The sequence below is a fragment of the Rousettus aegyptiacus genome, unplaced genomic scaffold (assembly GCF_014176215.1).
Source record: "Rousettus aegyptiacus isolate mRouAeg1 unplaced genomic scaffold, mRouAeg1.p scaffold_m13_p_12, whole genome shotgun sequence".
NCBI classification, from domain to species: domain Eukaryota; kingdom Metazoa; phylum Chordata; class Mammalia; order Chiroptera; family Pteropodidae; genus Rousettus; species Rousettus aegyptiacus.
Window position 1 is genome coordinate 24,696,027 of NW_023416287.1, and position 27,882 is coordinate 24,723,908.

General features: G+C 39.1%; 1 long non-coding RNA gene and 1 pseudogene across 3 annotated transcripts; both read right to left on the reverse strand.

The window, feature by feature from the left end:
• Positions 1-626: 626 nt before the first annotated feature.
• Positions 627-27,882, reverse strand: LOC107498279. Of its 3 annotated transcripts, none has more exons than XR_001594114.2 (5): positions 27,531-27,882; positions 24,885-26,031; positions 5,768-5,923; positions 1,886-2,082; positions 627-830 (listed from the first exon to the last, which is right to left on the reverse strand). It is a non-coding gene; the product is annotated as an uncharacterized LOC107498279 (long non-coding RNA). The 3 variants fall into 3 exon arrangements; XR_001594143.2 differs by lacking the exon at positions 627-830 and having other exon boundaries at positions 1,460-2,082; positions 24,885-25,086; positions 25,809-26,031; XR_001594065.2 differs by lacking the exon at positions 627-830 and having other exon boundaries at positions 1,460-2,082.
• On the reverse strand, positions 7,270-7,385 carry LOC118610580 (annotated as a pseudogene).

The window sequence follows — 27,882 nt, forward strand, 5'->3', positions numbered from 1 at the left end:
TGCCTCAGTCAGCCAACAAACCGACCCCAGGTGTGGATATGAGCCACCTAGCTGATTCCAGCTAACCCCAGATGCATCATTGTTGTATGCCACTGAGAGTTTGTGTTGTTTCTTAGGCATCCTCATGATGATAATGGATAACTGATGTAGGGAGCACCTGGAAGCAGGGAGATGTGGTAGGAGGATAGCACAGTAATTCAGGCAAGACATGAGGATAGCAGTGAAGGTGGTGGAAAGTGGTGGGTTTCTGGACATATCTTGAAAATAGAACTGACAAGATTTTCTCTTAGATTGTATATGGAGTATAGAAAAAAGAGAGGTGCCCAAGGATTTGGGCTCAAGCAACTAGGAGGGTAGAATTGCCATTAGCCGAGATGGGAGGAAACTATAGAGGAACAAGTTTGGGGAAGATATCAGAGGACTGGTTTTGAGCATTTGCAATTCTTGGGAGAGTTGACATATGTCCCCTGGAATTTGGGGGTGATCATGAACTTGGAGATCAGCAGTGCTTTTTGAACAGAAGATTCTGAAACAGGGAGGCCGGATGAAGCAGGCTGTGCTAGATAAACAGTATACTGAAGCACACCCCAAACAGAGAGGGTGGAGAGAGGCTCTTTCCTCACCTTGCTTCCCTTGGGCTGAGGGCATGAAAAAGAACTGCAAGGGGTCCTTAGGCTTCTTAGAAAGGACCACAGAGTAGAGTCGAGGCTGACACCAAACAGCTGCTCAGGCACTGTCCAGTAAGGAGATGCTTCACCCAGAGAGAGCCTGGGGCACAGAGGATGGCAGAGGCTAAGGGAAGACATGACCGCCCCTCCCTGAAGGTGGGTCTTCAACAGCAAAAAACATCGAGAGGAAGTTATTCAGGCAACACTCCACAAATACCACATGTACCATTTCAGCAGAGCCCACCAACTCTTTGGGAACCATGAGGGGCAGAGTCAGCCTGAGGGGAGCCCTCCCAGGAGGCCAGTCACAGAAGGAGGTCAGAGGTCAGAGGTCAGAGTCTCCTATCCTCAAGAGTTCCAGCAGAGAACTGGGCTGGGAAGAGAATGGGAATAGAGAAGGAGAGAGTCCTGCAATCTAGATTTCCAGCTCTCTGAGAGGGCGAATCTAACTTTTTGTGATATTCTGTGTTAACTTATTGTCTGATAGCATGTAACAAATTATTTAAGCTAGTCTGAGAGAAAAAGAGGAATTTATTATACCTATATTGGCATAATTCACAGGCCAGGAAGCAGATGCAGTAGGGCTTCAGGAAGGAAGGAAGTCTACAGCAGGAAGACACCTCTCATCTCTGATTCTCTTGCATATCCTCTTTCTCTCTCTCTCTCTCTCTCTCTCTCTCTCTCTCTCTCTCTCTCTCTCTCTCTCTCTCTCTCTCTCTCTCTCTCTCTTTCTCTCTCTCTCTCTCCCCTTCTCTCTCTCCTCTCTCTTACCCCTGACCTCTGCACCCCTCCTGGCTAACTTTCTTTGTGTCTTCTACATATGTAATACACTATAACCTTGCAAAACTCCCAGGATTATATGTGAGGACCCCTGACTCCTGAAGACACAGGCCAACATTCTGTTCCAATATGAGAATCTTAAAGAGAGAATCTAATTGGCAGTCAGATGCCCACCCAGGCTGGATAGTGCTGGGATGCTGGGATTGCATCGTATGAGCATTGCTACAGCCTTCCCCAAGAAGTAGATCAGAAGACAGGATGTGCATGCAAGTAGGTTTATTTGGGAGATGATCCCAGGAAGTACCACAGGGGAGTAGAGAAGCAACACAAAGAAAGGAAGGAAGCCATGGATATGTTAGGAAAGAAAGGACAACTGGGCCTCAATTCCACTTGCACCTCTGGGAAACTATGAAAAGCACATCTCAGAACAGTCCTACCTGAAGATTAAGGTAGCTCCAGTATTTATATCTACCAACTCCCATCAGTTACTGGTTGAGTGCTGCTCCCAAAGGTGTTATTCCTCTTCTGCCTCCATCCAAGCCCGAAGTTAGCTCAGGTAGAAATTATAAATGCTGGCACCAATGGTATCTGCTATAGATTTCATTCAGGAATGGGAATGCTCAAAAGGGCATAGCTGAAAGTATAATTGGAGAAAACGGAAATTTCAATACCCTTCTGCCTTAGACTTCCCAGTGAATGGACAGTATACAAGAATTAAGGGCTTAATACTTGAAAAGAGATCACATGTGTAAACAGGAATGAACACATGCGTGTTGTAACACAACGGCTTCACACACACCAGTGAAATTCACTAGGAGAGACTTTGCCTGTATTTTGATTCACTTGTGGTGAGAAGAAACTGAGTTGTTCTTTTAAATACACTGTTTTTGCTGGAAGACGTTAAGAAATGTGAAAGCAGATCATAACGGAGTAATGAACAATGTGTTCTTTTCTTCTATTTTGTTATAATGATGTTTGCCGTTAATTGAACTTGAGAGTGAAACAGTGATCCTAAAACACATTATTTTATTTCTGCTAAAAAGTGCCCCTCATTTTTAAATTCAGTTTGTCAACATCATGTATTTTTCTAACAGCCTCAGGAGCTCAGTTAGTGTTAGTCCCCTTCGAAAACAATGGAAGTTTTGTGTCCAATTTAGTGCCTGAAGTGAGACAGCAAATGAGACTCATGAGAATTTGGGGATTAGGCAAAATTCCAGATAACATTTGGGGCTTAAGTGCTCAGACTGGGGCTGTGATGGAAGGAGGGAGGGTTGGAGTCCAGGGGCCTTGGTTACCTATTTACAGCATAAGTCGTAACCAGAGATGCTGGGTCCTAGTAGGGGCAGAGGCACCTCTCAACAAAGGGGGCTGCCTACACTCCTCTGGTAGGCTCCTCTCACCCTGAAATAGAAGAGGTAGATTCTACAACTGCTTGGAAATGTCCCCTGGACATTTTTTCAGCCCAGATTTATAGAGACCCAGTGCTTTTCTCAGTATACCATAATTTCTCTAACGTCTCGAGTGTCTTAAAACAGTACACCAGACATTCAAAGATAATGTTAAAAAAACCCTGATTTTCTTTAAAATAGTTGACCCTGAACACGGGTTTAAATCGTGTTGGGTCCACTTGTACATGGACTTTTTTCAATAAATACTGTAAATATATTTTCTATTCCTTATGATTTTCTTGACAATATTTTCTTTTCTCTAGCCACTTTATTGTCAGAATACAGTATGTAATATACATAAAATACAAAATATATTAATTGAGCATTTATGATATCAGTAAGGCTTCTGCTCAACAGTAGGCTATCAGTAGTTGTTTCTGGGGAGTCAAAAGTTATGCATAAATTTTCAGCTGTGTGGGAGGTCAGCACCCCTACCCCCATGTTGTTGAAGGGTCAATTGTACATTTATTTTTATATTTGAAATATTAGTAGGAAACACCCAAAACATTAATAATTTTTGTTTGTATCTGAAGGTTAAGATTATACATGATTTTTACTTTTTATCTGTAGTTCCTATATTTTACACAATACACATGTATTATATGTTTTTTTCTGAAAATGAGGAGTGAGAAAGACTCAACTTCAGAAACCAAAAAGAAGACTCATGTACTTGTCTTTATAAATATTAAATATTTCTTGAGTCAAAAGGCACCAACATTTTTTTTAAAGACAGGTGATAGACTGAGAAAAAATAATTGCAATATGTATAGCAGAAAAAAAATTTTAACCATTATATGTATGTATATCATAAAAATTAAAAAAAAAAGAAAACAATTTGATAAAAATTGGACAAAAGGTAATAGCAATTTATGAAAGTTGAAATAAAAATTTCCAATAAACATATAAACAAATCCAAACCTTACTAAAAATCAAGGAAATTAGAGTTACAACCGGTAACGAAATATCATTTTTGCCTATCGCTTTAGGAAACATTTTTAAAACTGGTTATATCTAGAGTTTGTGAGAGTATTGTTCTTAAAACTTTTTGATAAGGCTAGAGAGCATTTGAGAACTTGTTCCCTTGATATGTCATCATTTTGGCTCAAATAAACTCATAAAATTTTTTAAAAAATTTAATTTAAAAGGCTAATTAGTAGCCAGCATCTATGAGGATATGTACTATTGAAAATTGACAGAGCCCTCTCTGAAGAAAACTTAGTTGTTAATGTCAACACTTTTCAGTGTGCATACTCTGCATTCCAATTTTAGGTATCTAGCCCAGAGAAATAGTTATCCATGTGCGTGAAGGGTCACTTACAAGAAGTATGAGTCACAAAACACTGGAAACAACACAAATATCCAGGATGAGAGGATGGCTATGTAAGCTATAGTTCATCCATTTTATTGAAAACTATGCAGCACCTAAAAAGATTTAGAAAGACCCGTACATAGTGACATGACAAGACTTTATATATGTGGGTAATGTAACACAGGCATAACCAATGAGGGCTCTAACAGCAGCCTGCCTAGATTCAAATAATGGTGCTGATGGACGTCTGGCTTGTCTAATGATCAGATAAGCTTGCTTCTTTCTTTTCTTCCGTCCTCCATGTCTTAAAAGGGCTCCGCAGGAAGGAAGGTCCGTAAGTACACTAAGGACAGGCACGTAAGGACGTCTTGCTGCGTTCATTCGTGGTCGTGAGTTCTGTTTGCTCGTTTTCTTTCTTTTTCTTTCGTTGCTTTCTCTTTCTTTCGTTCTTCCTTCTTCCGTCTATTCCTTCCTTCCTTCCTTCCTTCCTTCCTTTCTCCTTCCTTCCTTTCTCTCTCTCTCTCTCTCTTTCTTCTTCCTCTTTTTTTTTTTTAAGCAGAAAAGAATAGCTTTATTAGAAGGGAAAGTAAAGAAACAGTACATTTCCAGACATGAAAGCGGGCAGAACAAGAGAAGTGCAGCTCAAAAGGCTCAAGGGCTCAAGGGCCTCAGATAAGCTTTCCATGTTTTCCTTTCCCCAATTTTTAAAATGGGGAGAATAATAGTATGTGCTTCCTAGGGGTTGTTTTTTGTTTTTTGGAAATTAAGTACATTAATACATGTAAACCATTTTGAAGTGCACCTGTCTCATAAAAATGTATCTATGTGTTGTTTGTATATTATTAGATGAGAAAAGTAAGTTATAGAATGGCAAGAAGAATATCAAAGCTTTAATAGTAAAGATGATATTTCTGCATGCACATGCTCACACATGCATAAAAAATGGTCCAAGAGAAAACATGCCTCATTGATAACAGCATTGATTTCTGGGAAAGAGAAGCATTTGGGTGGGGCTTAAACAGCCAAGGGGCCTTGTCCTCTCAACTCTCTATACTTCGTATTGTTTAGTTTCCTGTCACAAAAATGTAACTTCTGTAAATAGCATAGAAAGCAATAAAAATATTTTAAAACTTGAAAATCTCAACCTCATGTGTGCACACACACATGCATGCACACATGCACACACAAAGACACACACACACACACATCTGTACTAAGGCAAAGCAATACAGACTTTGACTCTAAGCTTTAAGATTTAGAGTAACTAATGTTTATCTCAAGGAAGTTGAATGATTATGCAATTTTCAATACTATTTTGGCGATAAAAGCAACTTCCTTAGCAACATGGAAACACATGAGGTAAGGCCTTGGTTAACAATAATTTGCAGAAATAGAAAGATTCAAATGGATCTCTTCTATTATAACATTGGCTGTCACCTACCACGATGTCTTCCGGAGTTGACTAGGGGCCAATCTTACCTTGCCTTCCTTAGGTGTTCTAGTTTTAATTCTATTTCTGCACTTTCCCACAATTTACAAATGAAGGGAATAGAATGTCTCACCCAACTGTGCAGAATTTATTTTGTGTCTTTTGAAGAAGTGCTGGTGAAGAAAGGATTCAGGGTGAGGAAGAAGCACTTTCTTTCAGATGCACTGTGTCTTGGGCCTCATGTGGCACTCTTGTGTCATGAATGAGGAAGCATTTCACTTTTCAAAGCCTATTATTAGAAGAAAATATTTTTAGAAAAAGTTTCAATCAAAACATCACATAACACCCATGTATTAACCACCTAGATTTAACTGATTTAAACATTTTTGCATAATGGCTTCTGTGATTTTAAAAATTTTATTGAAAAAGAATACAGCTAAAGCCCTCTCCTCCCCCTCCTCCCATCCTCAATTCTACTTTCCAAGAGGTAACCAGTATCCTGAACTGAGTGTATAACATAAGCAGGCATAGTTTTAAATCTCCTCACACAAATATGTGCATCATTCAGGATCTTGGCAGGCACATGCAAAGGGGATAATTGAAAACAGTCTAATAAAGTTTCTATTTGCAAATGTGTAGGCTATGATAAGGGAGCTCAGCAAGGAATGGTGAATCACCTTGGAGACAGCAACCGAAGGGAATCGCTATCATGCCTAGGCTTAGAGGGAAACAGAAGTACTTGCTACAGACCCAGAAAGACCTGTCATCTGACAGCAGCTATGGCCTTCAATGAACAAATGCAGCTTCTGCAAGCCCACTGCCTGGCAAGGAGGGAAAGAACAGCCTCCTTCTCCTTCTCTCAGACTCCTACTGGTGCCCCTTATTAGATGAACCCAGCTGAAGCCACAGGAAAGAGCTTGCAGATGAAGTCCATAAGGACTCCCAGGGCCATAGTGTGATGCATAAGACTGGCAGTAAACCTGACAGTTGGAGAATATGTGTCCACAACAAAATAAAGCATTGTTTGTATGTTTTACAAATTTACTTAAATAGTGTTATACATTTACATGTGCTTTTGAAGCTATCTTCTTTTCATTCACCACTATATTTTTCGATATTTATCCATGCTGAAGAAAACATAGTTCTAATTTATACATTTATTTTAGTGTTCCATAGTATTTCATCATTCATGATCACGAGCAATACTACAATGAACAGGTTTATGTTCACATGGTCCATATGTGCAAGATTATGTACATATTAACTTTACTCAAGTATTGCAATATTGCTCCCTAAGTAATTATTCCAATGTTTACTCCCAGGGACCAAGTATGAAAGCCTTCCATTTCTGATTCTTCATTATCACCACAATTGATGTTATCAGACTTGAAAACTTTGCTAATTTAATGGCTCTGAAATCATAGCTCATTGTTATTTGAGTTTTCCTGCTAAAGAGTGCTCTTAACTGTCCTATGCCTCATAATCTCCCACAGTGATATTGAAGTCATGACACATTATCACAAAGCACTTGTTAATGCAGCTAATGTTCAGTCAATGGCCATTACAAGATATATTTTCAGTTGGTTTCTCACTTCTCATATTGAGTTTTTTTAATTAATTAATTTTTATGATTTATGCCTACAGCACCTGGTCTTCCTAGGTGGTCTCCCATCCAAGTACTAATCAGGCCTGACCTTGCTTAGCTTCTGAGGTCAGACATCAGGCTTGTTCAGTGTGGTATGGCTATAGACCATGAACCGTGGCTCTACTGGGGCACGAATCTAGGACCTACTGAATATAAAGCAGACGTGCTAACTGCTACACTTTGGACTCACATCCTTGTATTGAGTTTTTCACATACACAGCTTATGAATACCAGAGCACATGCTGGGTGCTTTTGTGAAGAAATGCTTGCTAATTAATTTCTTTAGAGAACAAATCAAAATAATCTTGGTTTTTCATGTTTTCTTGTCAATTTCGAGGGATCCTGTTGAGATGTAACTTATAAAATGAGCTCCGAAATTTCCTTCAACATGGAAAAGACAAGACATGAAACAACAGGTGTTAGAAAGTTTGCATTTGTTTAAAAATTTGAAAGATATACAATGCCTATGTATGCATGGAATATTTTAGGGACAACACTCTAGAAACAAAAAATGGTTGTCTCTGGTAAGGAGATTGAGAATTTCTGGGGTGAGAAATACAAATTTGTGACTTTTCTCACTCCAAATCATTTTGTTTTAGAGAAGAAAAAAATGGTGTAGATGATAGAGGCTCTGCTCATCTCTCTGGCTACCAAATCAAAGTTGTGACAGAAACAAGGAGCAGCAGCAAAGAAAATTGCCTGGGATCTAGATGAACAAGTCATACAACTAGAGAGAAATCTAAGAAAGCACTCTGCAATGGCAGAAGGTAGAATGGGGTGAGGTCGTGGGGCTGCTTGGTCCCAAGTGGCTGAGTGAGTCGGAGGCTGTGGCAGTGGCAGAGGCAGTGACAGATGCCTCTTAAAGGGACCATGTCTGCAGGTGGATTTTCATGGTGACCAACCTGACTCTCTGAGCACCAGTGCCCATTTGGCTGCACACAGTGGGCATGAGGGACTTACAAGGAGATATTGTCAGTGTGAGGGTTGAGGGAAGACTTGCTTGGTACAGAAGTGCTGGTGGTATCTATTGTTCCTTGTTGAGCCCTCCCCACTCCTGGTGTGACAGACACTTTGCCACCATAGCTGTGACGTCATCAAACTGTATAACAGAGGTCACTCCACCCAGAGGATTCCTTGAAAACCCATCTCCCCCCAACCCCAACTAGCAGCCCCACCCAAGACACACCCAGCTGTATCCTCAGCGAGTCAGGTGCTCCTTGCTGAGACTCCTACTGGAGGCAGCCTCAGTTTCCGGTGTGGCCTTTTGAGGCAACTATAAGGACAGTATCTGTGGATTCCTTGCTGAATCTTAACAGGTAGCCCTGGAGAGGTAGAGGCTTGGATAAATTTGGCCAGCAGCTGAACCCCTCTCAGGGCTGTGCCACTGGACACCTACTTCACAAATCCACACTAATAAGACTGGAAGACTTAGGAGCTTTGCTTAGCATATAGAAACAGACATGGAAAGGCAGCCAAAATGGAAAGACAAAGAAGCAGAAACCATGTGAGATAACAGAACAGAGATCCAGGTATAATGGAGTCAAGTAATCTAACAGATGCAGAGTTCAAAACACTGGTTATAGAGATGCTCAATGAACTATTGAGAAGTGTAGATAAATAACATAAAATTGGAAATGGAAATTATAAAAGGGAACCAGTCTGAAATAAAGAACACATTATCTGAGATGAGAAGTATCTTAAATGAATAAACAAAGTGAATAAGAAGAGGATCACATGCCCTATGTAGGGGACAGGAAAGCCAATCAGGACACTCAATCAGAATGGCAAAAGATAAGATGCCAAGACTATAAAGATGATTTAAGGAGGATATGGGGCACTATGAAGTTTCCAAATATTTGTCTGATCAGCGTAAGTGAAGAAAATCAAAATGTTGAACAACAGTTTGAAGAAATAATGCTGGAAAACTTCCTTAACCTGGTGAAGGAAATGGACATAAAACCCCAGGAAGTTCAGAGGATTCCAAAGATCAGGGATCTAAAGAGGCCCACACTAAGATATATCATAATTAAAATGCCAAAGGTTAAATGCAAAGAGAGAATCTTGAAAGCAACAGGAGAAAAATGAATAATTACGTATAAAGGAGCACCCATGCAACTGGAAGCTGATTTCTCAAGAGAGACTATGCAGGACAGAAGGGTTTGACAAAAAATATTCGAAAGAATGAAGACCTGGGATGTACAACCAAGAAAAATTTATCCAGCAAAGCTACCATTTAGAGTAGAAGGACAGAAAAAGTGCTTCCCAGACAAAAATAAACTAAAGGAATCTATCACCACCAAGCCAGAATTACAGGAAATGCCAGAGGGACTTCTTTAAGAAGAAAAAACATGTATCAAAAACAGAATAAAAATGGTAACAACCACATTCCTATCAATAAGTACCTTAAATGGTAAAGAATTAAGTGCTCCAACCAAGGGGTGGAGTGGCTAAAAAAATAAGAAAACAAGACCCCTAAATATGAAAAAGAAGAGAACGAAAAAAATGTATTGCTGTGATGAACCTAGAAGGTGTTTAAGTCAGGCAAAGATAAACACCATATGATTTCACTTATATGCGAAATTTAATGAATGAAAAGAACAAACTAATAAAAAACAGACTCACAAATATAGTGAACAATTTGGTGATGGACAGAGGGGAAGTGGTTTGAGGGGCTGGGAGAATGGGGCGAAGGGTTAAAGATGTACAAATTAATAGCTAACAGATGGTCATGGGGATAGGAAGCATGGTATAAGGAATGCAGTTAGCATTAATACCTTGGCTAGGTGGAGGGTCAGGGGAGGGAGGGAGCAATGGAGGGATCATTTTACTAACTATATAGATGTGTAACCAACGTACTGTATACTTGAAACTAATGAAAATTTTTTAAAAAATCATTTTGTTTTCACTTGCCATTAAATAAATTATTAAATACAGAGCTATATGAGAGGGAAATTAACTCTCTAAAACTATGAAACAGAAATGTCAACACTTGACAGATTTCCTCTTACTAAAAACAATCCACATTATTTTTTTTCAGTTCGAAAGTTAGTAGTTTGAAGCCTAGTTTAACAGCCTGGAAAAGAAGGGCGAACAACTATCAAAGTATTGCAAAACTGCTTAGAAAATTTTAGGCCTGTTTTGTGTTTTCATTTCAGGAAAGTTGTGAAATTTACTTTTCCATCTATTAAACAGATAACTGTATCTGTGCTATGTTGTTATCTATTTTTTTATTTAAGAAAAAATTCACTGTACATTCTTTCCATACCTCTGATATGTTTACCTAGGTAGACAGTGTTTTGTCACTCTGGATATCTTCACTTGTGACTACTTTATCTTCTGCTGTTGTCCCAAGATGACCCATTTGTGGTGCTATTTGTGCTCTGCTCTGGTGGAGCTCTGGTGTCTGGAGAAAGGACACATGCTTTCTGGATGTGTGACAACGTTGTCCTCGGAGAAAAGTAGCTATCCAGGTCAATCAAATCTCTTTCCTCATGGGCTCAAATAAAGAATTCTTATGTACTGAATAGTATTAAAAATGTATTTTTTGGATCAATCAATACCTGAAAATACTGTTTTTTTTGGGGGGGGGTTAAGTTGTACATTAGCTGGTTTGTTTTTTGGAGGTGATATTAAGGATGTTGTTATAACAGTAGATATGCTACTTATGATGATTATTTTATACACAGTTTCAATATTCTTATAGACATAAATATATAATACTTTATACTGTCTTTAAAATTTACAAGCAGTTTCATAGACTTGTCTCCTTCCTGCATATCAAGATCTTTTGGATTTTCAAGGATAACTTAAAAAACAAACTCCATGCAGAAAATGTTATTTATTTTCTCATTATTTCATCTAGTCATTTATTACATGACTATATGTTGAGTGTACATTGTGTGCCAGGCATGGGTTAGGTACTAAGACTAGAAAAATAAAAAATTAAAATTAAAATTAAAAAACCACTACCTGCCCTGTGGAATTTTACAGTACAGTAGAAGAGATATAAGATATGGATAACCGAGTGCAATAAAACGCTGCAGGAGCTGTGAGAGTCAGCTGTATCAAACAGAATGTTGGTTAGCTATTGCTGTGTAACAAACAGGCCCAAACTCTCCACAGCATACAAAACTAATTATTTATTTTGCTCTCAAGACTGAGAGTTATCTGGGTGTCAGCCGATCTAGGCTGGCTCAGCTGGGGTAACTTGACTCAGCTTCATGTATCTCTCATCCTTCTCTGGCATGAATTAGCTAGCTGCACATGTTCTTTTCATTCTGATGGCAGAAGAGCAAGCAGAAATGTAAGTGGCTTAAGGCCTAGACACAAACCCACCCACTGTCACATCTGTCCATATTCTGTTAACCCAAGTAAGGCAAGTGGCTGAACCCCAAGTGTAGGAAAATAGATTCCATCAATTTGGAGAGAACTACGGATTCACTCAGAGTGAGATGAATAAAGGAGGCAAGAAATATTTGGGCCAATAATATAATCTATTGGAGAAGGATACAGAGTGAGAAATAATTGCATTTATTCTTTCATAAGTCTAAGGCTAGAATCAGGATCAAGATGTCAGCTGTACCATGGTCTCTCTGAAGCTCTAAGGGAGAATCTGTTCCATGCCTTTCTTTTAGCTTCTGGAGTTGCCAGCAATCCTTGGCACACCTAGTTTTACAGACGTACCACTCCAATTTCTGTCTCTGTTGTTATATGGCATCCTCCCATGCGTCTGTGTCTCTTCTTTTCTCATTAGGATCTTAGCCATGTTGCATAAGGCCTAGCATGACTTCATCTTAAACTGATTATATTTTTAAAGACCTTATTTCTAAATAAGTTCACATTCACAGGTACCAGACATTAGAAATTCAACATATATTTTTTGGGGACACAATTTAACCCACAAGAGACTCTATTTCTTCATAGCTTTCTTTTCTGCTGGGTGGCAGCTACTTTGTCAGTGTTGAGGAAGACATTTATTAATCTATGTGCCTAGCATCCTTCCATTCTTCTAGGAATAGCTAGGTTGTTGCTAACATATTAGGTGTTTTAGTGCAAAAATTTTTAAAAGTCTTCGCAATGGGCAGACATAATGCAAGATTTATGCCCACTCCATGGAAGAATTGCATAAAGTTTGTGCACTCTGTCCTTCCTACTTACACCAGGAAGTAACATCCCCCATCCCTGCCATTGTTTCTACACTGATTAGAGTTAGGTTTTGTCACTTGCAATGAAAGAATCCTTACTGACATGGATGTTACTGGGTGCTATGAATTAAAAAAGTGCTATCTCTCACAAATAATGTCCTGGAGGCAATCCATTAACCTAAATGATGTTTCTAAAAGTGGTGAATTTGGGGCCCTGTGACCTCCAGAGCAGGCTTATGGTTTCGATAGTTAGGGATCGAAACACCCCTCCAAGTTCACACTTTCGTTTCCTCCCTATTACATTTGTGGTAGATGCTATTGCTACTCACCCATGTCCCCTCACTCTGACCCCTTCAGAGGGCTGGCCCCGCTTTTAGCATCCAGGGTTCCTTCTTGCTGCCAGAGCCTACTTTGCCCACCCATGTGACAGGCCAGAGTGCTCAGGGTTTGTCACCACCCTGGAAGTAGCCCTTGATGTCTGGCAGGAGGTGGCATATTCAATATCTCAGTCCCCTCTCCATAAGTGGGATACTGTGAGGTTTGTTCTGCACCTGGCTCCCAGAGGTCTCCTATGAATGCAGCATCCTTTCTCTGAGTGGTAGTTTACTTGATAATTCACCTTGGCTGGCTGCTTTCCCTCTCCCATCTCAGGTCTTCACTTTCCACCCCTCCTCCAACTGGTGTTTCCTTCCACATTAGCTACTACTCTGAGTTACCTTCTGGGGGTTTCCACATTAAGATAAGACCTATACATAGGGTCATTCCAGGAATTGGTAGCTCTAGTCAGCCACTAAATGACCTGATGACTTCAGGTAACCATTCTGGACCACAGTTTCTGTCTAGAAAGGGAGGCAGCTGATCAGTACAAAATAGGATTTTTAAAAAAGTATTAGAGAGGCTGATTGGATAACTTTAAAAAAATTATTTTTATTCTGACTATAAACACAAAACATTACCATTATAAAATTCTGGAAACTATAGAAAACTAAAAAGAAAAACAATTTAAATTACCTATAATTCCATGACTCGAAGATATTTTCTTTGAAAGTAGAAAATAAATTGTGGCCCCTCAAACCCTAACGTTTTGTATTTGTTTTTCCATTTTTAATGAGAAATGATTGGCATGCAATACTGTATAAATTTAAGGCATATAGCATAACAACTTGACATATATACTGTGAAATGATTACCACAATAAGTTTAGTTAACATCTATCATTTTGTATAAATATAAAAAAAAAAAACCTTTTTAAAAAATCCTTGTGACGAGAACTCATAGGGTCTACTTTCTTAACAACCTTCATATATGCTATACAGCAGTTGTAACTGTATTGCACATTATCTCCCTAGTATTTATGTATTTTGTAAATGGAAGTTTTAATCACCTTCATCCAGTTCCCCCACTCCCTGCCCCCAACTCTGGTAACCACAATCTTATCTATTTTTCTGTTTTATTTTTTTGTTTGTTTTGCTTTGTTTTTTAGATTTAACTGATAAGTGAGAACATTCTGTATTTAGACTCTGGCTACGCAGAAGGACTATGATCCTAAGATTTCTGTAGTTGTTCTATTACTGTGTGTAGACGTGGCTTAAAATAAACTGCTTTATAGCATAAGGAGGGGATATGACTGCTGGACTCTTACATAACAGAACAGACAACTCTAAATGTAAACAAGGCTTTCTTTGTCAAGGAATGGAAATTGGTTCCCAACCAGTCCTTTCAAGTTTAGACCAGGAGTTTGGGGGTGGTGGGGGGAATAGGAAGTTACAGAATGTAGTAGAGAAAATCAGGAAATGAAAATCTATAGCCTCAGCATGAAGTTTATTTAGATAATTGGACTATTTTTCTCAAACTGTGAAGAAACAAAGAGCCAGAGCGGGACAAATCTAGTTAGAAAAATTGATTTCTGATCATTAGAAGACCTGGAGTGTGGACCAGGAAGTGAGACAGAAATGGGATATGAATATATTCCTAATAATAGCAGAAAACATTTTGCAAAGGTAACATACATTCAGTTAGATTGAGACCAGGTAGAAACACCACAAGAAGACAAAACCAGGAAGTAAACAAGAATAATAAAGAAAATGTTAAGTCTGTGATGGTAGCAGCTCTCTGATAAAGACTTGGGTTCAAGCCCTTTCTTTGGGAGAGGATTAAAGAAAGTTCGAGTGAGGAAATAGGGGAGGTGAAACAGGGAAGAGAGGAAAGCTTTCAAACCTGGCTCTCAGCTGTAGGCAGTTGAGGCTTGCTTCCCCCCGGCAATCCAGCAGAAAAAGTGCTGAGCTGAGCCCAGCCCCAGTTGTGGAATTCTGAGGACACGAAATGGTTATTGCTTTAAATCATAGAATTTTAAGATGGTTTCTTTATGAAGAAATAGATAACTGAAACAGTGTGGAAGACTGATGCGGTAAAGCAAAATGGCCTCCAAAGATGTTCACTTTCTAATTCTTGGAACCTGTAAATGTGTTACAATACATGAAAAAGGGGATTTTGTAGATGGAATTAAGGTTAAAGACCTTAAAATAGGAAGATTTTCCTGGATTATCTGGGCCCAATCTAATTACATAAACTTTTATAAACACAGGACTTTCTCTAGCTGGACCCGCTTTTGCTGGAGAGGGAGGGCCATATGGGAAGCATGAGAAGTAATGTGGGAAGTCTCAAAGGAGCAAAGAATGGCTGTTAGCTAACAACCAGAAAGTAAACTGTGGCACTCCATCCTACAACCACAAGAAAATGAACTCAGCCAACAATCTGAATGGGCTTGGATACCAATCCATCCCCAAGCCGTCCAGAAAGGAACAAAGCTCTACCATCGCCTTATGATACTTTAAGCAGAAGACTCAGCTCAGCCGTGCTATACCTGGACTTCTGACCTGCAGAACGGTAAGATAACAAATAGGTGTTGTTTTAAGCCACTACGTGATAATTTGTTACAGCTGCAATAGAAAACCTACACCCAATGTGTAAACTGATTACATTAAGGCAATGTGAGCTATGTGACACCAAGCAATGGGCAGAGGAGGAAACAGCCCATTTCAGAGGAAAATGGAGAAAACTTCCCAGAGGAGTCTGAGCAGGGCTCTCCGAGAAACCTACGCTGAGATAAGGATTTGCTGGCAAGTAATTGTTTTAGGTGATAATTCCAAGACGTACCAGTAGAAGAGTGAGAAGGTGAGACAGGAAAGGAAAGCAGTCAGTGAAAATGAATTATTAAGCAAGTTAACAATTGTAGGCAAATGGAGCTTAATCTTCCTGGTGACTGTTGGGAAACAGTGTGAACCTTGGGTCAGAACCTCCATACTATCAAGGGACCAGTGTACAGCGGGATGATCATCTCCCATCAACACCAGTTGAGAGCTTCCCCTGTGGGCATTCATTTCCTGGCACTTCTGGCCCACCATGTGTGTATGCTGAGCAGGTGCCAGAAACTTCAGAAAGCTCTCAGGCAAAAAAACTACAGGTGCTGGCAGTTAGAAGTCTGGGTGGCATGAACTAAACCAATGGGGGCCAACAGGATATGGGTGAAACACCTATAACATCCAGTGCAAGGGGTGAGGTTCACCAGGCAAAGATCAAAGAAGATGTTCCAGGCAAGGGAAAACAGGTATGCACAGAGAGGCACAAAAAAACATGTGGAAGAATGTTGTGAAGTGTTTAGTGGAGTCAGGTTCTGAGTCAGACAAATGAGTTTGAATCCTGATTCTACTTCCTCACTAGTTGTGCCTCTTTGGGCAAAGCACTTCACTGCTCTTTATGTTAATTATATAATGGGAATTATTTAGTACCTATTTCACTGGATTGTCACAAGAATTAGTTTAGATAATGTTTTTAAAGCGTATGGTGGACCCTTACCTAACGCCACAAAGTTTAATACAAAATTCAAAATGGAACAAAGATTTAAATGAAAGAGCTAAAACTATAAAACTCTTCAAAGAAAACACAGGGCAAAAACTTTGTGGCATTAGATTTGACAATGGTTTCTTGGAAATGACATCAAAAGCACAGGTAACAAAAGCAAAATTAAAGAAATCGAATTCCATAAAAATTAAAACTTTTGTGCACCAAGAACACTATCAACAGAGTGAAAAGGAAACCTATGCAAATTATTTATCTGATAGGGGATTGCTATCCAGAATATATAAAGAGCTCTTAAAATTCAACAACAAACCTAATTCGAAAATGAAAAAGGACTTGAACAGACATTTTGCAAAGAAGAAATACAAATGACTAATATGCACAGGAAAAGATGCTAGAGAAATGCATATCAAAGCCAAAATGAGATACTGCTTCATGCCCACTTAGCATAGTTTCTATAAAAATAAAATGAAACAAAACAAAACACAAATACCCTCGCCCCCCACCCAAAAAAGAAAATAACAAGGATGAGTGAGGATATGGAGAAATTGGAACTCATATGCACTATTAATAGGGATGTAAAATAGTATAGTTCCTGTGGAAAACAGTACAATATTTCCTCAAAAAATTAAATGTAGTATTACCATGTTATCCAGCAATTCCATTTCTGGGTATATATCTCAAAGAATTGAAAACAAAATCTCAAAGAGATAATTGTACACTCATAGCATTATGATAATAATAATGTCATAGCAGTATTATTCATAATAGCCAAAAAGTGATAGCCCAAAAGTCCATTGACAAATGAATAAATAGCACATACAATATACACATACAATAGAATATTATTCAACTTCAAAAAGGCAGGACATTCTGACACATGCTACAATATAGATGAACCTCACAGATATTACGCTAAGAGAAATAAGGCAGTCACAAAAATACAATTTGATTCTACATGTGCGAGGTACCTGGAGTAGTCAAATTCATAGAAACAGAAAGTAGTATGGTGGTTGCCAGGTGCTGGGGGCGCCAGGGGGAGAAGAGTTATTGTTTAACGAATACAGAGTTTCAGTTTTACAGGATGGAAAAGCTATGGGGATGGATGATGGTGATGGTTGCACAATAACATGAATGTACCTAATACCACTGAACTATACACTTAAAAATGGTTAAGATGGTAAATTTTGTAATATATGTTTTACCACAATAAAAAAAAATTGAAAGAAAAAAATAATAAAAAATATTCCAAAGGTATGGTGCCAGGTCAGCCCTCAAAGATGGTAAGTGGTAGAGCTGTCGTGAGTTGCACTTGGGTGAATGCTGACGAGTTGGCTGTGTGCAAGCTGGGGGTCCAGCGGAGGAATCAGCCCAGAAAGGCAGTAGCAAATAGGAATTACCTTTACAGTCTATGTTTAAAATTTGGGGCTTATTTTGGGAGAATATGGAAACATAATCCAGGATTTCTGAATTTGGGGGTCTATGGTTCCTAAGGAGTCTGTGGATGAAATTCAAGAGATCCTTTGGGATAGAAAAAGAATTATCTCTGTTTTCATTAACTTCTAACTGAAACTAACTTTTCTTTCAATGATGCATGGGCAACAAACCACCATGCTATTAGAATTATGACCTGGTCACTAATAAAATACACAGATAGTTCTGGCTTTCAGATTCATTGCAACTTCAAAATCTTGGTTTTTAGACCTGAAATTAAATTTTGATATATAATATATTAATAAAGAAGCATATATATCAAACTTAATGTGTTAATAAAGAAGCATATATATCAGACATTTGTTATTTTAAAAAATATTTTGACAAGTGCATTTCAGTATAATTGGTTTCCTTTGAATCCCTATGTATTTTATTTTATGAATTAAAAAACGTTATTCTAAGAAGAATACCCACACACTTCACCCGGTGCCAATGAGTGTACACACACATGTCCATACACACACACACACACACACACATGCACAATGATAATAAATATAATCTGACACCTTTAGTTGCAGTTACAGTTGCTTATTTAATGTGCCTGTAGTTAGGAGTCATGATCTGACATGCAGCATTATATGCATTTATCTAATAACAAGTTCCTACAAGTAAAGGCTCTGACCAGATCTGCATGTTGGGGTGATAAATGTTCGTCAGTGTGCCACAGTCCCTCTTCCACCTCACATGTCCCTGTCATCAGCCGTGGCTCACCCTGGTACTGAGCTTCCATGAGCCAGAGCCAAGTTTCCTTGGGGAGAAGTACTCTATCTTTCGGGAGCGGGTGTGTGGGTGGAAAAAAATTCCTCAGGTTTTCTAATAGTATTCTCTTTACCCTCAGTGGCTGCCCTTCTCTCTTTCTACTTGAGAAACAAACTTATTGATATGCAATACTCTGTATCTGGGAGTTCAAGCGAAAGTAGTCATTGTGAACTCTTACTGGAAAAGCAGAATTTGAACAGACTTATTTAAATAAGTGATTATGTTCATGGCATATCTATTGGCATGATGATAAATTCCAGTTAGATTAGAAAGGGAGGAATTTCACAGCTAAGTTTATGAGGCTGCGATGCCTAGCTGTTCTTGATAATCCTTTTCCTTTTCCTTCTGGGACCTATAGAACACATTTCCCAGCCTCCTTTGCAGTTGGGCAGAGCCATGGGACATGTTCGGATTAATAGAAAGTTAGTAGGTGTAAATTGCCTCATGTCCAGGCTAAGCTTTTGAAAACTCCCCACTTTCAAAGCCAATAACATCCAAACCTTGCTGTCATCTTTCTGGTTCAAGTTCTTCTGTCTCCCTCTCTCACTCATAAGGACCCTTGTGAGTACACTGGAGCCTTCTAGAACCTTAATTTCCCTTTGTTACACAATCTAACATTTACTGGTTCAAGGAGTTGTGATACCTTTGGGGGGCTACATTATTCTGCATACCGCATAGAACAAACACAATTATAATGAGATGAAAAGAAAGGTGGTTTCCCAAAGGAGGGAATGCTGGACAGATGAAAAACATATGTCCTCTGCCATCATTTAAGATTTAAGGGGACGTGGGCACCCATCTGGGTGTACTTCATTTATATTTTTAATAAGCATTCGTAGCAGACATTCGTGATGTCGTATGTCATATCCTCTCAATGCACCAGACTTTATTGCACCATTAGTAGTCAGTTTGTATACTTTGCTGGCATCGCTCATAAAGCAAACACGCAAACAGCTCTCTGCTTCCTCTAAGACAGTGTAAGATATTTTAGTCAAATTTGGGTAACTTGAAAGTGCAAGGGAGTTAACCCCCCAAGGAGCGATGCTAATCTAATGGGGGATGAGATCAATAGTAAAATGTCACAGCTTCCATGCTCTGGTGGAACGCTTCTGATGTACTTTCTCCATGGTCCTTCAGATGGTCCCAGAGGGATTCAGCCTCAGTTGCCCACAGTGGTAAACAGCTCACTGACACACCTCTGTTGGCTTTTCTTCCTTCCCTGTCTCATTCTCCCCATTCACTCACTTCTGCTTCCTGGGGTTACTTCTCAGAGACACTACCTGCACTCACACTCTTCTCTCAGATTTTGCTCTTGGAGGGAACCCAGCTAAGACAGCACTTGTCACTGGTGTTTAATGGAGCGTTACTAATGCAGTTCTCTGAAGAGTAGAACCCTGCCAGTACAAACCAGTATAAACCAGCTTGTTTACAGGCATCTATTCTGACTGGCTGATGTCTATTTCATTTATTGTCGCCCACAGCACACACGTCATCTGCCATTAATGACGTCTGTTAGCACCATAACATAAATGACCATCCCTTACATGTCCTAAGAAGGTTATGAGGTTCTAGCTTAAGACATGTGGGTAGGACATGTAAACATCTTAAGACGCAATTTTACTGGGTCATGTGCTAACAAGTCTGTGTACCTAAAATGAGGAGAAAAGGTTATCTGAGGTTGTCTTTTTTTTTTTTTCCTTCAGTTCAGGCTGAGGTCAGGGTTGTTTATTTGAATTCTGGCAATAACCCTGGGAATTCATTTGGGTGCCAAGGGAAATATGAGGACATTGGACTTCAGAAAGCTTGTACTCCAAGGCACACATGAACCCCAAAGAAGACACCAGGGCCTCTTCGTAGACAATGAATGCCTATTTACTTTTGAAGCGGGGGCGGGGGTGGGGTGGACATCATTTAACCTATGTAGTAGAGGGAGATCAGGCAGAAGGTGAAGATGCAGGCTTCAAGCAGATTTTTATCATCTCTCTGTGGTATAGCACCCCTTTTCCCCCCGAGATGCAGCCTGCATTCATTCATGAAATCTTACCCTCTCCCCCAGGTGCTGGCAGAGAGCTGAGAATGGGGGCCAACACTCTGAGCACCTCTGGCAGCCCCCTTCCTAGTGTCAGCAAATGAGGAAGTTGGGCTGTAATGCTGTTACTATATAGGCCTTAACTGATTCCACCAGGAGGTCTGGAGTGGCCTTTCAGAGTTGTCCTGAATTGAAGCAACTGGTCATTAGACACCGGCTATCCCTACAAAAGCCACATAACCTTAGTCAGGGCAGCCACCAGAGGCCAACTCTCCTGACAGCTGAGGGGTTGAGTGTCTTGATCCTGAAGAGGGGATCTCAGCAAGGCACAGAGCATCATTCACCCTGTATTCCGCTCCCCATTCCTGGTCTTTTGAAAGCATTCGCATCCCACCCCCATCTTCAATGATCTTAAGCCTTCTATGAAAATAGGAAGCCCAGCTTTTACCTTGCAAATACTGGACATTCTTTCCTGGCTTTTATGGGCTGGGCCTTTAAGGCAAGAAAGGCTGACTTAGAAATTCTTGATTAAGGTGTTCATATATGAATATTCTGAATGATTCTGATATGAAGTCTGGCAATTATGTCAGCCCATGTGTCCCTAAGAAATAGTCATCTTAGACTGGATGCTCTGAAAAGCCATCTTTGCAATGTTCCTGGGTCCCGCTCCTGTAGCTACGTCTGTGAACCTCCCGTGCCACTGCAGACTCTGCAGCTTTGTCACCAGAGTCCCCAACCTCACACTTGTTTTTAATCCACTGCATTGGATCCCGGCATGCTCAAAGGTCACTGCCCAGGAGAAGAAGTTATAGAGGAAGTGGAGAGTGGGAGGGACATTCCTGCTGATGGACAAGCTAAAGAGGGAAACCAGAAGCAGGAGGCTGACCACCAGGCAGGTGAAGAAGGCAAGATGGTGAGGAAGAGGATGGAGATGAAAGTGTGGAAGCTGAGGCAGCTACAGGCAAACAGGATGGGTTCATACTGGCAAAAATGACTGTACAGCAACAAAGGAGAAAGCTAACATGAGAGAGAGGAATAGAGAATGAGAGAGAGGAAAGGCACGCCACCATGACCTATCCACTGTTTCACCTTCCACTTGCATCTCAGAATCTAAATGTAATCACCTTGAGATTGCCACCTATCTGCTCACTGTGGGCAGGGCCACCCACAGGGGACAAATGCTATCCACTATCCAACCAAAACCACAATGTGAATTTGCAACAGGGAGGAAATAAGAACCAAAAGTTCCAAGACACTGGGTTTTTTTGTTTTTTGTTTTTTAAGGTACTTCAAAATGATTTTTCTTTTGGCATTTTTAATTTACACATTATGTTTTTGTTAGGGGCAAGCCTTTCTTAATGATCTCAGATAACCAAACCAACCTTCAGAGAATTCTACTTCTGACTTGTATGTGGTGTGATAGGGTTTGTCACAATCTCAAAGAAGGGGAAAAAAACCCAAATGAACAAAATAACTTGTAAAAAGAAAAGCAAAAACAAGAACAACAACAAAATCTTATTCTGAGCAATTATTAACTTTTTTGTGTGTCTGTCTGTATGTTGTGGTGGATTTACTTGGAACCCCAGAGTTAGCGTAAATATTATTTTAAGCTGAAGACATTTGAGATTCAACAGATGCAGAAAAAAGCCTCCTCAAGCTTCCCTCTCGAGAGAGAAATTTTATGGCTCTGAAGAAGACAGACCACTCATACCTGTGTAGATAAACACTATCACAAACATATCCACCATCTGTTCTCCTAAAAACCCGTTTGTCTTTCTTAAATAAATTTGTTTTATTCTTCCTGCAGAAGCCTTCTTCTCTATGCCTTTCCCCTTCCAAGTTAGGTATTTAAGACTTTAATTTTAATCGTTTGACATGCCAGCTACTTTCTTTGCTGGCTCCTATATGCATACTAGATGAACCCTTTTCTCCTTTAATCTGGTTTTTGTAATTTAATTCACAGGCTCCAGGTACTGAAGCTGAGAGAGTAGAAGAAAAGTTTTCCTCCCCTACAATGTACTTAGCTGTACTGTAAGAAGTTAGTTTGTATAAGATGGTTAAAAAGGCCAAAGATAAAAGATCTCCCCCCTTTTTCTCTTAATGTAGTTGTTGATTATTTATTTATTTACTTGGCCTTTTTGATGTGAAACAATGCTGTCCAATGATTAGTTGGAATTTTATTTTGCTCAACTGGTCTAATAACAATAAAAGTTATAATAATAGATAATAATTATGGTCTACTTACTATGTACCAGGCATTATTCTAGGCCCTTTACAAATATTGATTCTGAGGAATGAATGAAGAAAACAAGAGGAAGTCAGTAGAGCTAAGCTGACTTAAATTGAAGTCTGTATAGTCAAACTGACAAAACTGGTTCAGACCAAATGGGCTGAAGAATAAGGAATAGATATTTACTTTAATTAACCTGAGGGCTTACACTTTTGAACTTTTTAGTTGTGCGTCAATGCTTGCAGATACATGTACAAATTCTATAGATTACCCTCCAAAGAACTTAGAAAAGAATGTTCATGTATAGACTACCTGACATTCATTATCCACTTTTGAACTTTTTAGTTGTGCGTCAATGCTTGCAGATACATGTACAAATTCTATAGATAACCCTCCAAAGAACTTAGAAAAGAATGTTCATGTATAGACTACCTGACATTCATTATCCAGACAACTGGACATCTGGAAGATTACCATCTCTGGCCAATCCAGAGGTTAAGAATGTAGGACTGCTTTGTCCAAGAATATACTTTTCAGCAAAGAACTCTCAACTTTTTTCTTCAGAACACTCAGGGTGGGTTTTTTGTTGTTGTTGTTGTTTGTTTTAGTTATTGGGTTTTTTGTTGTTGTTTATTTGAGTTTTTCATAAACCTATATACTCTGGGTGTTTATATGTGCAAATCCTAAGACCCTTGAATAAAACTGTCATTTTAAATTTTAGCAAAGCCTCTTGATTCATTTATGCTCAGTCAGCAGTTCATTTATCCGCATAACTCCATGATGTATATAGATGCAAAAGTGGAAGCATAGGGAGGAAAAGTAACTCACCCGAGGTCACCCAGTCAGAAGGTACCTCTGTGGCCAGTTGTGAAATTATAACCTTATCTAGAAGCATCTTAGAACTAGCCCCAAGGATATCAGAGAGCCCTGCATTTTAAAACTCAATAAGCCTTTTCTCTTTTCACTGTGACCTTTGCAAATCATAGGTGTATGATCTTTTGTGTAGTTGTTTTTTAAAAACATTTTCTTACTCTGGATTTAAAGAGAAAGCACATTTTCCCTTCCCCCATTCAATTCCTGGTTAATCCCTTGCACTGTAGAATTTCTGTAAGATTTCTTTACTCTCAGATGTCTTTTCTCCATTATTTTGTTCTCTTTTGAACAGGTCTGTCTTTATTTTTTTTTGTTATATATCTCTTGTTCTAAGAGTGTTTTAGAGAGTATTTTACTGTCTTGAGAGTGTTATACCTGTGAAGGCAAGAAAGCATGAAGTGGACCAGAACACGAATGTAGTATCATTTGGTTACTGGAGCTGAACTATTTGGAGCAGGTTGTGAACTGCATAAATGTATGGATATCGCTATACTTTTCCTTAACATGCGGGGAAATGAAGTCACCAAAGTAGGGCTGGCTGTGAAGAGAGCCCTGGAGAAGTGGGTGGGTAAGGCCTTACCCAGGTAGGGCAAAGCTCAGGTTTCACTGCTTTACTTTCATTGACAGTCGACAAATGATCACTGAGCTCACACAGCCTCTTTGCTGGACATTCAGCTATAAGCTGGAATAATTCACCAATAATAAGGTATTAATTTTTTTTTACTCAGGTATGAATATGTTATGAACATCATTCAGCTTGTCATTCCACTCAGTGAGCACTAAATGCCTTCTTTGTATCTGGAATTGTCTGGGATTTGGAGAAACAAAGATAAATAAAACTGGGAACTCACCCTAAAAAATTTACAGCCAAAGAAGACAGATAAAGTAACAGATATTGCAAATTGATGCAATAATCCACATGAGAAATGTCAAGAATTTGAATCTTTTACAAGACCCAAGGAATATTTGAAGTCAAATAAACCTTTATTTCCCTCTGTACAGTGTTGATAATCTGTACCTGAAAGTCTTGGCTAAATGACTGCTAATAAACCATCATTCTTTTCTTAAATGAAGCAACAGACCAGTTGCACTACTAAGAAATAAATGGGAAACAAAGGAAAACAGAGAGAGACAGAGAGACAGAGAGACAGAGACAGAAACACAGAGTGACAGAGAGACAGAGAGAGACAGAGACTAATATAATAGCCTACTGACCTGCAAGTTAACAGATTTTTTCTTCGAGCTCCAAGAATTTTCCCGGGATATAGAAACTTTCATTGTTACATTCATGGTAATTTCATATTCACATTAATACAGTCACATCCTGGAGTCCCTGGTGGATTTTCCTGCTGATGCAGCTTTAGCGAGTGAGGAACTAACTCCATGCTGCCACATCCAAAGCCCAACTTTCGCTTTCCTAGCAGAGCAAAGAGAATGGATTTCAGCAATGTCACACCCTTGACACTCCTTCAGTCTGGAAACTTCATCATTGGAGATGACAGAAGTAAGATTTCAGTGCAAGCTGCAACTTCTACAATGAAAATACCATGGAGCCTTCCTTTGAATAATGACTATACTAAGACAGAGCAAACCGAAAAGTATAAAAAGCATCCATTTTTAATCAAGGGGACTTAAAGGAGCCGAGGCCAATTTCATTCAACCTGCTTCAAATGCAATGGTGTCAGCCTTCACTCTTGTTGGCAGGGAGAGGAAGCTTTTGTATCAGATGTTTTTCCAGAAGAGAGTTGGTTGTGTGCATGAGGAAACTGTAATTAAAGCTTTTTTGTTATTAAGCTATAGAAAAGAATTGGTCTAAAAATATTCAATATGGTAAAATAAATTAAGGTCCAGGTAGCAAATATACTTACAGTTGGTTTAAGGATTAAAGGAGTTAAGATATTTAAGGAGCTTAGTGCTGGCTTATAAAAAATATTATGTGCTAGCTATTTTTATTCCTAGTGTACCCTTATGTATTCATTTCCTGTGGCTGCTGTGACAAATTACCACAAACTTAGCGGCTTAAACAACACAAATTTATTATCTTGTAGTTCTGCAGGTCAAAACTGTTAAAAGATAAACTGAGGCATTTAAAAAAAATTATAAGAATATTGCAAGGCTGCCAATTCACGGGAGATGTACCTGGCACATCCCGCAGTGTCAGATGCCACTTGGTTTGAATCCTGGTTTTGTTACCGACTCACGGTGTAAAACCTCAGGTCATCTGCTCAACCTCTCTATCAGTTACCTGATCTGTGAAAGAAAGATGATATTACAGTTGTTGCTGGAAAGCCTGCAGAATGATTCGTGCTGGTACCTTCTTGGTCAGTTAATCTACCTCTGCAGCTGAACTATTTCAAGAGGCCTAAAAAATATGAAGTTTGAAGACATTGATGCTTTATTGACTTTCTCTCCTTGGCATCTTGTCTTTTTTTGATTACGGCTTTCTCTTCTACTATTGGTTTATAACTTATGGGCTCTAAATCTAACTTGGCAACTTTATATTATATTTGTGTATTTATTATACTTAATAGTATTATACTATAGTGTATCATATTACCGTGTGTGGTTGCACAGCATTTATGAGAAAATTGTAATACAGATTTTATTCAGAGTATGGTTGAACCAATTTATCATTGCTGCTCTTAACAATTGGGAAATACCAACTCTTCGATGACGACAAAGAGACACAAAGTCAATGTTGTGTTACCTGACTGAACTCTTCTTAACTTCTTTGAATCCTAAAGTGATTTGTATATTGTAATTAAGTCAATCAATTATTTTTAGAAAAGATGAAGAAATCTAACTTTATCCCAATTAAGTAAGAAATCTTGAACTATTTTTCTAAAAATGTTGACTTCATCTTAACCAAAGAGTTTGGGACTAAATCTTTTTCTCAGCAGAAAGGTATTTTTTTTAAAAAAAAATTTAATTTTTCAATTAGAGTTGTTATTCAGTATTATTTTATATTAGTTTCAGGTATACAGGATAGTGGTTAAACATTTATATAATTTATGAATTGATCCTGCTGATTAGTCTAGTACCCACCTGATGCTGTATATAGATAGCTATTACGATATTATTGACTATATTCCCTATGCTGAACTTCACATCTTCATGACAGCAAAAAGATTGTAAAAGGCTTAAGTGGAAAAAGGGGACAACACAGGAAATATTGCTGAATAAATCACCACACCACCCTCTTCTCAAGGTGCAGTTTCACAGGGATCCCTAAACCTAAGTGTTAGAACTTGTGCCTAAGAAAACTGGGGTGGCAGGGGATATTAGAAAGCTGTGGACAGGTGGATTGCTTCATATGCTAGACTGCTTAGAGCACAGTAGTGGAAAGGCAAAGGGAGGGGAAGATTGTGAAGCCAACAGTCCCAAAACTGTGAGGGAAGCTCTAGACATTTGGGAGCTGGAGAATTCTACTTCCTTACGTGGCCGAGCTGAAGGAATAACTCACTTCTTTCTCTACTGCAGTTACTCCCAGTCAGGTGATATTTGCCTGGAATCAACTCATAAAATTGAAAAGGAAAATATGCAGTCATTTCCAATTATGGCACATGCAGATTTTGGGAGTGTGGACATCTGTACTGCACAGGCTGGGATGTCGTTGTCTTCCCAGAAAACAGAGGGATCTTTTTGGCTTTTCCAACATATGCTGTAGGTGTCCTTTTGATAGTCTGCCCCATTAATGGAGCAGATAAATCAGAAGGCCTGCTATAAGCAAACTAATTATTTGATTCTGTATTAGCAAAAGAACCCAAGTCATTCAAGGTTAGCTAAAATAGAACACGCTGGTAATGTGATCAACATGGAACAAAGATTCTGCATCAGAAAGGGAAAGAAAGAAAAAGATACCTCTGACTGGCCACCTTGCAGAGACTTCCAGGAATAAGTAGGCAGCAGGCTCAGAAATACTACTGATATCTCCTGTGTCAGCTCTCCCCAAAGGGCCAGCATGGCCTTGTGACTTCTCTCTAGCATTCCACGCAGTCATCCCATTTGTGATTTGCCTATAGAAATAGCAGAGGTGACAGCAAATACTGTTTTCAACTGCTCGAATGTTATGGTCCTTCTCTCTTCTAGAAACATATAGTGTCTATTATGAAGCCCAGCAAAATAACTATGGACCCAATGCAGAGAAAAAGCACAGGAACACTGTCACAGTACACCTGGCTTTTCTCTGTCTCTGATCCCTCTTCTGGGAGTG